Raw genomic sequence first — 12,857 nt, forward strand, 5'->3', positions numbered from 1 at the left:
TAATGGTCTATCTTTAGCCTCTCGGGTTCGCCACCATCCATTTTCTACCTAAGGGTTAATCTCTTTCTCGGACTTTTAACGAGATCAATTAGAGGAATTCGGTAGATTCTTCTTTTCCGTGGGATACCTATTTTAACCCTTTCCCGTTTCTCCTTTACCTCGGCGTCCTTTTTACGCGCGGTATCACGCTCTAATACCGTTGAAATCTAATGGAAATAACGCCAAAGGCTTCACGATAAACGAAGTCAACCGCTACCGCGGGGGGTGGGGTACCTACTCGTTCCAAAAATTCGCCTGTCGGCATTTATTAATTAAAAATATTCCTACGATTCAAATTATTCATCGGAATGAACGTTTATCCCACATCTTGACGAACGTATCATCGCGGTTAATTAATTATTTCTCTTCTAGCCGACCGTGGCTACTGTACATTTTTCAACGCAACCGTTCCGATTTCATCTACATATATTAACCGATGGATTTTCCATTCCGCTACAAGCTCTAAATTAACGCGTAGATTTTATCTCTCTACGCACATGTACGTAAATATAATCGCGCCGGTCCGAGCCGTGAGCTGCTTCGAGCTCACAGTGCGCAACCTCATAGCATCTGGATATTACGGTAATATACAAGCTGTAATATCACCGCTCCGAACCAACGTACAATTAGTCGTCCTCCGTCTATAAAAAATCTTTTCACAGACCACGCGCATCGCTCAACATTATCACGGGGGATTAAAGAACTTTCTCCTATAACCGTAAACAAAACGATAACGCTAATTGTTAGAAATAATCGTGCAACTTTACCTCGCGGCGTTAGTTTGTTCAGGTGGCAAAGTGGCCAGCCCCATAAGATAGACTTGTAATAGGGTCATATTTTCTCTCAACTCCTAATGATTAGCTTTACATCAACCGCCTGGGCAAAGAATCGAAACGGTGCAAACTGGCCATCCGATTGCCTTCGCACAAGATCGTTAGATTCCGGTCACGAGATACCGATGTCTACCGTACAAACTACCCGCTATCGGAAAAGTAACTCGTAAACGTATAACCGATCAAAGTTCTAGGTGTTTACTTCCGTTGCACCGCGAACTAAATGTACAACAAATAAAAGGACGCATGGTTCAGCAGTTTTGAAATGCCGTGCGAAAGTTATCGTTCGGATCGCAATGTGTACTACGTTGCGATTGGCCGTCGTTTAAACAATGTGACTTGGTCAAATGACGATAGACACTGGCGCAATGTTATACGTGATTACGGACGAATCGATAAAGGGAGACACACGATGTACCGAAAATATGAAGAGGAGAACCTTATCCCGTCGGATGTAATGACTTTTGGAAATCACGTCATGCACGGTTAGCGGCGGGGGTACGGGGCGGGGTGGAAGCTCGATATTTAACCGGGTTTCACGCGGCTTGTTTTATTCGTTCGATGTTGAAATATCGGCTCGAGCCGGCGAAGCTGGGTCACGTTAGGTTTGAGTCTCTGTTCGAGATTGCTCGGAAATGGGCCGGAAATGGCTGCTCAATCTCAAGGTATACGAAGCTTTTCACAAGCCCCCGGTATTGGCGAGCGTGCGCAATAACTTTGGAAAGTATACATCATACACTGTACGTTTACTGTAAGCTCTGCAGCGAGACGCCTGTACGTCGTCGTCGTCTACTCCGAAAGCGCAGACATTCCGAAATCCGTTGATGACGAGACGACGAGATTTCCGTGCCGATAGACCGAATTACCGGTATATTCCGTACGCGCGGTGATAGTCGACGGAGCTCTCTGTACCAACGTGTATGTACGCGGATTACCCGAAGCGACACCTAAATTGATTTTCCCTTGAACGTTTCGCGGAGGCAATTCTCTGACGTATGTTCGTAGCCCCCCTCACCCCCGATGTCTCGAAGTGCGCGCGAATAGATGCGACGCGAATCCTCAAACCGAACTCTTAATATCATGCGCGATTCGCGAAGCGAATTCAACGAAGGTGGAAACGCGAGACGCTCGAATCGACCCATTAAAAATGAACGGCGAAACGAGTCGTTGAGGTATAAAGGGAATAAGGCGAAACGTTTTACCCCGAGAAAAACTATCGCTCCTCGAACGAGCTGAGCCGGAGAAAGCGCGGGCATACCGAAGTCGACGGTCCCGAGTCACGTATCCGGCGGAGTTTGAACGCGAAGCGAGCGAGCGAGCGAGCGCCGCATGTTGCGATTGTTCGTCGGCTGTATCCGTATCAAACGTACGTATCTCTCTCTCGGGTGGATAAGTGTACAAACATGCAACGCGAAGAATTTGCTGGCAAACTTTTGGCGCGATAAAAAAAAAAAAAAAAAACGTCGCGCACGAATGATCCGCAATGTTCGTAGAGCACAGTCGGTAAAAATTCTTCGACGAATTGACTTTGACGTAGCTCCTCCACCTTTGCCGAATGGGTTTTCAGTTGCTTTCCAATAATTACTCGATCCAAATATTCGTATTAATAGAAATTTTTCGGCAGTGTTGCGTGACTAGAATTTACAGATCAGACTAACCGAGGCCAACAAACCATTTCAGCTATTGGCAAAAAAAAGTTTACGAACGCCAATTATGCTTTCAGGAAGAAGACCAGCGTTGGCTGGAAACGAGGCTTCGTTGGATTGGTCGGTTCGTTGATTCCGGCGGGGAAAGTTCGGAAACATCGTTGCGTCGCGTCCGGTTCGATCGCCGGACCGTACGTCGATCCGCCGTGTCCGAGCGTAATAATCGTCATTTTTCCCCGACGTGGCTCGAAGAGTTTTTTACTCGTAGGTGAAGAAAGAAACCATTCTTGTCGGTCTTTGGGGTTCGCTCTCGATCACGTTGGGCGGCAAGTGCGCTTCGGAGACTTTTAACGATTATTAGGTGATAAAGATCGGGTGGGGGTAGAGTGACGCGAAGGTTTGCTCGAAAGAAAACGCTGGAACGTGATCAAGTCGAGGTTACATTACCTACCGCAAGAACGTGGGATGGACACATTTTTAGGTATCTCATCGACAAGGGTCGGCTTCGCCGATACCTCGCCTAGATATTTTCGGTAGATGCCCGAGACAAACGAGAGCGTGAGGTATCTGAAAAGCTTTTTTACTCGAGGTAGAGACACCGATTTTAGATATAGAGATTTTTTTCTTTTTCTTTCTTTCGTTAGAAATTCACGTACAGGTATAGCTGTCGCTTCTTGGCTCTCAGTTAGCGCATAAACCAATTTATAATCCTATATAAACGGCGTTTCCTACACCGCTCCGCCAAATAATGTCAGACTAGGGGTGTGCGAGTTCGAAGGGTTCGAGATCCCGGGAAAGGGAGTACGACAATATCGGTTCCCATTACGAGGGTCGAGGGCTGAAAGCTGAGGAAATGCGACGCTTAGGGAGGAGGTGAGGCGAGGCGACACACTATTTATGCGCGTTAAAATGAAATCTCCACCTATAGTATAACAGCGACTCGCTCCTCCATCCGAATATCCCAAGTTCTCATCGGCACATCTTTCATTAGTTTTCGCAACTCTTCTACAAGCGATCAGTCGACATTATCATCGTGATTATCGTTCCAACTCGATTAAAAAATTTGTTTTCTTCGTGTGTGTCCCGCGGGTACCTGTAGCGAGTCTTGACGGAAGGATACGCGAGTCGAGGTCCCGAGTCTGAACAGCGTTTGCGTTTTTCGACGCGCGTGAGGTCTGGACGAAACACCGGCGTTGGAAACTTGATCGGAGGTCTATCATCGAGTTTCATCGAACGATTGAAATTTATAGAAGCTATTAATTCTGCGCAGAAGGATGGGAACCATGGACATGCAATATTCCATGGCACGGTAGTTTATAGCTTGTTTATCGATATCTCGATCGGCTGGGAAGGGCCCCGCAGTACCTGGCGCGCGTGCGGTGCAGCCCATTGGTCCGTCGACTGTATCGCGATTCGAATAAATTGACGAATATATCGCGAATCGTAAGGAACGGAAATTAATTGATCGCAATAACACCGGCGAGCAGATATTCCCGCGCCCCCCGTAACCGACTATCGTTAGAAACAAAGAAAAAGAAAAAATCAAACGGAAGATAGATACAAAAAAAGATTCCACGAGCCAGTCTTCCGCTTTTTCATCCAACCCCCGGTCTCTCCGACATCCGAACGAGGCGTTCCCTTCTGCTTATGATTCGCCGACGTTCCGGCCGCATGCGAAACCTGCAGGAGTCTCCCGGATCAATCAAGGTGTCACGGAGTTGGGTTCGGCTTGACGGGTTTCGCCTCGCGTGATCGCAACCGAACCCCCGCTTTTGAACGGCACACACACCGTCCCACTGTCGACGAAGATGCAAACCACTCAATTACAACTTGGCCCCCGGCTCGAAGCAGTCGACACCGGTGTCGGTTCCCCGTCGCATGTCGTCTAACCGTGGAATAGCTGCGTGGAGAGGATCGCAGTGATCCCGCGATACGAAAGAGCCCGGAGGGATTGCGCGTTACTTCGCGATGTACGAGAAGAAAGATGCAACTGGCACAGCTACCCACATACACGAGCGGCGGATGTCCTCCGTTCGTTAACGTTCAACGTGAAGAGAGTGACTGGTGGTTCCGTTGCATCTGAAATTGCTGAGAGTGCGTCTGAGACCGGGCTCTAGGCACTTCGGCATCTGTTTCTTTTTATAATCGGATGAACGAAGAAGACAGATCGACGGTAAAACGCTACAAAATTTCCATGAATGACGCCAAACGAATTCACCGACTGAATTGTTTCACGTTTAACTGTGTTACTTCAAATTTCATCGCGTCACTCTCCCTCGGTACATCTGTATCAATTTCTTTTATTTTCCGACGTCCGAGAGGGATTTATTCAGCCACATTTATCTACCCCACTTCCCTACCATCCGAACACTCCTGACCTTTTTCGGATGCTCGAAAGGTCGACGAGAGGAGCACAATCGATTACTTTTGCAACGTACCGTAAGGAGAGTGGATCGAGTTGGACGGGGTGATCGGAAAAACGTTACGATACAGCGAAACTTTTTACTCGTTTTAGGGAGCGCTGCGGTTGGCGTGGGACAGTCCCACTGTGCTTTTCGTCTGAATTTATTAGCCCTAAAGATTCTCGGGGCACGGAACCTACGGCCAGAGACTGCGCAGGGAGAGAAAACTTTTTTTTTTTCATCCACAGAGTCGGACTTTCCGCGAAGTCGCAACTATTGCGAAATAACGTTGGCCTCGTATCGTTTCCACCCATATTCTATATTCGCGGTAAAAAGCCGGTACGGAGTCCGAAGACTGGATGAGTTTTGGGAAAAACGGGGTCGATACCGGCGGCACTAAATTACCATCGGACGAAGGTTGCGGTGTTCCGGAACGGTTAGTGGAGCAGGGTGAACAGAACCGGCTGCCGCTTTTCTCTCTTCGCGGATTTGTTCACGGGGAACACGCCAGCTAGTGATCTATCTTCCGGCCGCAATGTCTCAAGCAGCAATTAGACCCGCCGTTCTTATCCTACCGGCCGCCATTGTATCTGTGCCCCGAATTCTAACGAGATGGACGGTATCGCCGTTTTAATTCCTTCGAAGGAACCGGAGCGCGCTCGACAAATCTTCAGAGGCGACGATCGGGTCCCAACTTCCGTCCAGGCGATCGAGCGTAAGTTTTGCAAGAAACTTATATTTCCAAAAGCGACTCGAACGGAATTCGATGAAGTAGAAACATCGCGAAAAATGAAATTCGCAACCGGTTTTCACCGATGCTTCAACGAAAGGGTTTCGGAGTTTCGATACCCGGAGGGTTATCAGGTGAGTGTATGAGGATAGGTGTATAGGTGAAATGAAGGTACTCAAAACCATACAGAACCAACGGGTTGCACGCGTTCATTTCGAGATACCCAAAGGACCGCAGAGCGATTAGTCAGCCGGTTTGTTTGCATTGAAATGAATGGTTATAGTTCCAAGTCTGAATTGAACTCCGGAACGCGAGTAATTGCAGGTCGACGAAGGCGTGCCTCGCCAAACCGTAGCGACAAACCTCAAGCCCCCGTGACTTACGACCTATACCCATGGCCAGGTAGCCTCTATCTTCATTCGGCGATACAACGTACAGCGTACGTCCGTTCGACGTCAAGTCAGGTTGGGTTGCAACAAACGCGCGCGCGGACCCTTTTACTGTTCGATCGTTGCACATTGGTCCGCTGCTGCCAAACAATGATAAAAAAAGTACGGTGCATGAAAACGTTATCCATTGTCTCGCCGTTGGGAAACGGATGAATTTCCGGTACCGCGGCGCAACGGAGGCGAGACGATCGAGGCGAAGCTTCGCCTCGATCGACGACGGGGGGGGGATTCCCTCGGTCCGCTGAACTCGCGGCGATCAAATGAGTATCGAAACAACTTTTCATTACCGTTTGCGCGCGTGCAGCCGTCATTCATATTACTTTCACCGCGATACGCTTCGTCACGCATCGGGGCGCGTGTCAATACCTCAAATTGTTACGACAGCCGGCGGAAGATAGAAAGGAAAAAATAGAAAAAATAAAGAAAAAAATAACGACTGCGATATAACGCGTGCTGCCTCTCTTTTTACCAATAGGTAGGACGAAGAAAGTAACCAGTCAATTACACATAATTTGGAGCCATTCGGAGCATGAAGCGCTCTAGTTTTTTTTTTTCTATTTCACTTTACTAATCGATTCTGACGACCGTCAAATTACCGCTTATCACCAGTTATCGCTAATAGCATGCGACTTAATGCGCCTGAATTATGGCGACACATCGGTGAATCGGTTACTGGCCGGTAACGTCGTGAATCCCGTACATCGGCGAAGGGTCGGCATCAATCGAAAAAAAATAAAGAAATAATAACTTTGATGATCTTATCCGAACGTCAGAGAAATTTGATCGAAAAAAGGTGAAAATGTTCAACACCTAAATTCACGAAGTCCGCGTAACACGATTTTACCCAGGTAATGCATGGAGAAAATCCAAGGTAATAAATATGGGTGTTACTTCGTAACGACGTGGCACGTATTTTCTAAGAGTTAACGCATTTTGCGTTTTCTTTTATTCTTGTACCACGATTGTATACAACAGGTATATACATCGTTACGATATGCATATGAATAAGCCGAGCTGGCGAGAAACAGTTGTTCCATCAGTAACGTTAATTGAAATCTGCCACTCGTGGCGTATATTCTATTAGTGTATATACTACCTGAGCATGAATTCGCGTTACAATTTCAGAGTCGAAAATATCTCTCCACATCACGCAAATATAATACGTATACCGCCACCGACGCCGCGTTAACGCCACCTCGAAAACCGACTCGATATTCGAATCGGAGCGAATTTTTTTCGTACGCCATTTTTCTCGAAATTACGATTACCTCCCATACTTATGGTGAATGGCACGGTGAACCTCGGGGCGGACATTTTCGACGCGATATCGTATCTAAAATTTTTTCATTTTCAATATACATTTTTCTCGTACGTTCAACTACGCCACAGCTGCTCTACGTCATGTGCCGCTGATTTTTCCATTCCCCTTTTGTATTTCGTTGGATTTTGGCGACCTAAAGAGCTGTGTAAATTGCTGTCTGTACACGCGCATCGGAAATTTTTATACAACAGCTGGGGTGTCGCAGCGATGAAAAAAATTGAATCGAGCTGCTTTTCGCGGTAATCTAGAGACTCCGCATTGAAAAATCATATAACGCGGGTAAATTAGAAATTTCGTCATCGGATCGCTACGGTATAACCGGCGATAGTGCCTTATAAAAATTATCGAACTGTTAAAAGTTCAACTATTCGCTATCCCGACGACCGCTCTCTGTTGCTTCTGCATCGGCACAAAATTCAATTAACCACCTCGATTGAAAAGAGTAGCGTACAGCTGCTGGTACGCGACACCGAGGTGGTAAAGCAAGTTACACGGATATATACTTATATATGTACATACATATATATAGGTGCAAGCTCGCACCTACTTCTGCCAGTAGGTATATAGTAGCGGACGACGGTTAGTTTTAACCGATTCGCGTCAAGTGCATTATACATATATACATATGCATGTATATATATGTATATAAATACATTCCTATATTTTACTCCCTATTTGAATACTGGAACGAGGGCTGGGCCTCCGTCCTATTTATTGATTGCCTCTCGAGGTTTTATGACGCAATCAACGATTTGATTTAACTACACTCCGGTACGTATGTACGTTACGTTACGTACGTACCTACCTCTATACCTAACTCACCTAACTTATACCTTATATCAACACTCGGCTTTCACTTCCACGCACGCGATGAACCCCTGCAAATACCCCGGCTACCTCGTGTACACCCGACGAATTCGTTCGAGGGGAAATAAATAAACCAATAAATTTACGAAAGGAGAGAGAACAACCGACGTTCAATGCGAATCATACGGTCGAACTGATTTTTCCAATTCGTAAAAATCGATGAAATTTTCATGGAAAATACATTTACATTCGACACGAATAATAACTACAAGGGGGAAAAATGATATTCGCAACGTAAGCTAGTCTGCGAGTTTAATTGCTTGGATAGCGCACGATAAAGTTCGGATACATGCAGATTAGTTGATAATCTAATGAATCAGCAACATCAACATCCGCGTAAAAGTTATACCGTTGCCAAAGCGGCGGCAGTAGGGGCGCGTTAACAACAGCCCCGCCGGAGGACCGATATTAGAAAATTAATTCTTGTGTACACACGTCTCTCTGCCTGGTTAGCTCGCGGAGTAAAGGTACAAAGAGAATTGAATTTCACGTGTACAAATAAGTACACGGATTGCGAGTACCATATATTTTCCGTAGGTAAATTGACCGTGAACTGTGAAAGTGCTGTGTGTACCCAATAGCTACGCCGTACAGAAGGTACAGGTATACACATAGGAGGTGTACGTAGCGATACGTGCGCCAACAAATTTCTCGCGAATTTTTATTCCCAAAGTTCGACTCGTTCGAATTACCATACGCGTTGAAGTTACTTTTTTTCTCATTTTTTTCTAATTTTTTTTTTCTCTGTCTCCTCGGTATTTTTTTACTCCGTCGATAGTTTTCGTACGATCGCGATATGTGTAACGGTGAGAACAAAGGTTAAGAATTTTTCCTTTTTTTTTTTGTTCTATTTTTTTTTTTACTCTCTCCGTTGTCTAGAACGACTAAATTGTTGTCGCCTAGCATTGTACGGATGTACAGTAGATGGAAATGCTGACACGACGTTGCTAGCGTCGTTTAACCCCCGTGCAGTACGGCGCAGCAGACAATAGTCGGAGTCACGGGTAAATAGCGGGGCATTGTGAGGCGGCTAGCTTCGATAGCAAAAACACATACAATCGAAAAATCGCTACACTGGAACAAAGTCCGGCTTTCTAATCAACTTGTTACCTCCTACATGTTCAATGTGCACGTATCATCGAGCAAGTCAAAGTCCGTCCGTTAACAATATGTTACTATTATTTCTACGATACCACGTTGGCGAAAACATTAGAATAATACAACGACGAAGCTCCGGAATGAATTAGACGACGGACATTGTTTCTTTTTTTTTTTTTTTTTTTTACTGATAATTTAAAAAAGTTAAAGATCAAGGAAACTCGACGGAGTTAATTCCCAATCCGATTTAATTAACGTATTTCAAGTAAACTAATTATCGAAGAAATTCGATTTCGCGACTCCAATTTTCCATGGAAAATTGTATCAGGTTCGGTGCACCTTGAGGTGCACTTTTAACACAATCAGCTTGCGAAACTTAAAGGGGTTATTTGATGTTGAGGAGAAAACGAAGCAGACCCTGATAAACTTCAGACTCCACGTAGGTATGTACAATTTTAGGGTATACGTCACACGCAAAGTATACCTATTCATTCAGGATTTACATTCAGATTTTCCCTTCCGCGTTCAAGTATTCCATGAAGGAGATGTCTGAAGCAGAACGCATTGATGAAGAAATTTCAAGAAGATGACACGCGTGACTTCGCCAACCTCCTGATTTGTCCAATTATCCGATATCGGGTCGACCCGGGATTATCTTCCCATCTATTTGTTTCTCGATGTTTTTGTTATTTTGTTTTTTTGTTATTTTTGTCGTCAAAACGCGACAGATAAGAGGCAGCCATCAACGAGTTCGGGACCACCCCTGTCTACCGCGCTCTTTAATAACCGCGCGTTTTTTTTTTAGGTCACGGTAGCGATTTCACGATTTTCACCTCGCTTCGGTAAGATATGCGAGACTGTTATTGTTGGTGTACAAGTAGAAAGGGGGGGGAGGGGGAAAGCAAGAAGCAGGAAACGGGAGCGACGGGGGTTCTCGAATTCGATGCGACACCGAATGTTATACACCAACGTTAATTATGCGATGCCGTTTTCGGGCTGCGGAACTTCGACATTATCGCTACCTTCTCGTGTATCGAATTTCGCTTTTTTCAGTATCGCTTTCACCAGACCCTGTGGTAACGAATATAATTAAATCAAACCCAAATCAGTTCTCGTCAATTCATGGAAACGAATCACCTAAGGCTTCGAACTGTAAAAAGAAAGATTACCCCACTCGCTACAACTGTCTCTAGAAACTAGAAAACTAGAAACGTAGAAAAAGAAAAGTAACCCCAATTTTTCAGATCACAAAAATTCGTCCGGTGCTCAAAATTCCGATGCCGAGTTATTCGATCACTATTCTACCGGCTGCCAACTGTCCGGAGTGACGTTTTCGACCGCTCAATTTTCCTACGACAAAATTGAATGTTCGTACCGCGAACGTCCCTCGAAAGCCGGTCTGATCCATCCACAAGCCGTGGAAGTTCTTTTTTCCATCCCCCTTTTTTTTTTTTTTCATTCGTTCAACCAACAAGCCAGTTTTTTGTTCGATCAATACCGGCGCGGGATTATCGGCTATAAAACAGCGAGTTGACACGTTGCTTTTTGCACACGTTGGCGTCGTCCCGACTTCCGTACGGCGGCGGGTGCCCATCCGACACTCTAGATTTCGGGCTAACACATCGGCTTACACCCGTACGCGCACATCCGTGCGTCCCGTGCTATTTGCCGTACATTTCAATTTCCTCGTCCTTCGTCCATTGATTCCCAAACGGCTGATAGCGCGCGGAGTGCTTCATCAGTGGAGCGAAAATCACACGTGTGTGTGTATATAATGCCGGGGCGGAGAGTCCAGCAGCCCTCGGGAGCTATCGCTCTGAATCCTAATCGTAGGACAGGTAAGCACCGGATCAGGATCCCGCGCAATCACCACAAAGTCGCGGATAGCGTTGAATGCAAATTCGCAACCTGTCTCGCGTAAGGCAGGTGCTAGGTATTACGTCTATTTGTATCAAACGGGGTGGCAGCTGCCTCGTGCAGCACAGAGAGGGGAGGGGGAGGGGGCGGCTGTCAGGAATATTGAACCGGAATATACGATGGACATCGTCTATGGGGTGAGGAAGTCGACTGCGCGCTTTCTACCGGTCTCAATGGTGGAACAATAGTTGGTTGCACAATGTACGTTAGCCGAATTCACTTTTACGAATTCAACGACGAATCTCACGATTATTTCGGGCTCACGAAAATTCTTATTATTCGGTAATTCGAGAGGTTTGGAACGCCAAGATTCGAGTCTCGGAGTGAACTCGCTGAAGTCCCCTTCCCGGGTGAGAATTATGAGCGAAAAACGTCGTCGCGCCAGCCAAACACACCCGCGGAGTCTCGTGACAAGCGTGTTCTTCTCGGGCCATTATAAACCGCTATAAAATTCGCTATGATGTGACATTTTTCAATTCTTCTTTTTCATCGCCACTGACAGGTTAACGGGGTTTATCTCGCCAACTTTTTATACCTATGTGAAAAAGTTAATTCCGATTTTCATCCCTCGCCGTTTTTCCACTCTTAAAAATCTTATCACGTAATAATGCACCTACGTACACACGTATCTGTATACATATATTTGTAAACCGAAGGAAAAATAATAACGATGAAAAAAAAAAAAAAAAATCACCTCTGTAAAGATGATCGTGCGCCGAATACGTTAACGCACCGCGACGGTCGTTAGCGGTTCGAAGCTACGTTCGAGACGAAAGATTGCGCGGTGAAAGTTACGCCTCTATTTTTAAAAAACGATTTTTACCACATAAAAATCACTACCGCGATCCGTTAACAATAGTTCGCGGACGTGCGGATATCTCGATGGACTGGTATAACTTCGAAACATCGTAATTTCGCATTGCTGGGTCGAGTATTGGAGTGGATAAAAATTACCCAACATCAGAGCCGAGGTAACTGCGGTCGGGGAACTTTTCATTTCCAACAAACTATCGCCACCTAACAACATTCGTTACCGAAGCAGGAGACAAAGTAGTACCGGTAATCCGTTGCGCTGCGAACTCAACGCTTCTACGGAGTAATTTATTTTCGTCATTGGAGCAGAGCATCTACAAAGTATCCAATCGACCCTTCTCCAGAGTCACACCGCCGCGGCGCCGCCGAGGTACCGTCCGGAGAAAATTGCAGTCTTCGAAAATCTCCACTATTTTTCCGGACCTGAACGTTTCGTTTTCATCATACAAGCCCCACCCCGGCTGTAAACCCGAGAAAAGGCAACGACGTATACCGCATATTATATCCTCACCATAATCCGTGGGCGAGTACTTCGCTCCTTTCGGACAAGTGGAACTCAACCGGTACACGATATTCTCATCGAAGCCGTTTGTACAACTCAGAGAAACTGAGTCCCTTGTCTGAAACTGCCGCGATCACTTGGCGCGTGAAAAACAATTAGAGATAAGTGCGGTAAAAGGGTGAAGCACGCGAGAGAGAGAGAGAGAGTGAGAGAAAAAAGGGTGCGCTTCCCGCTCTCTGC

General features: G+C 46.0%; 1 protein-coding gene across 1 annotated transcript in view; it reads right to left on the reverse strand.

Moving 5' to 3' along the window:
• Positions 1 to 12,857, reverse strand: part of LOC105687871 (CCR4-NOT transcription complex subunit 6-like) — a 404,495-nt gene that overhangs the window by 323,668 nt on the left and 67,970 nt on the right. The gene's annotated exons all lie outside the window — the stretch shown is intronic.

Source organism: Athalia rosae, chromosome 6 (genome assembly GCF_917208135.1).
Source record: "Athalia rosae chromosome 6, iyAthRosa1.1, whole genome shotgun sequence".
Taxonomy (NCBI): Eukaryota; Metazoa; Arthropoda; class Insecta; order Hymenoptera; family Athaliidae; genus Athalia; species Athalia rosae.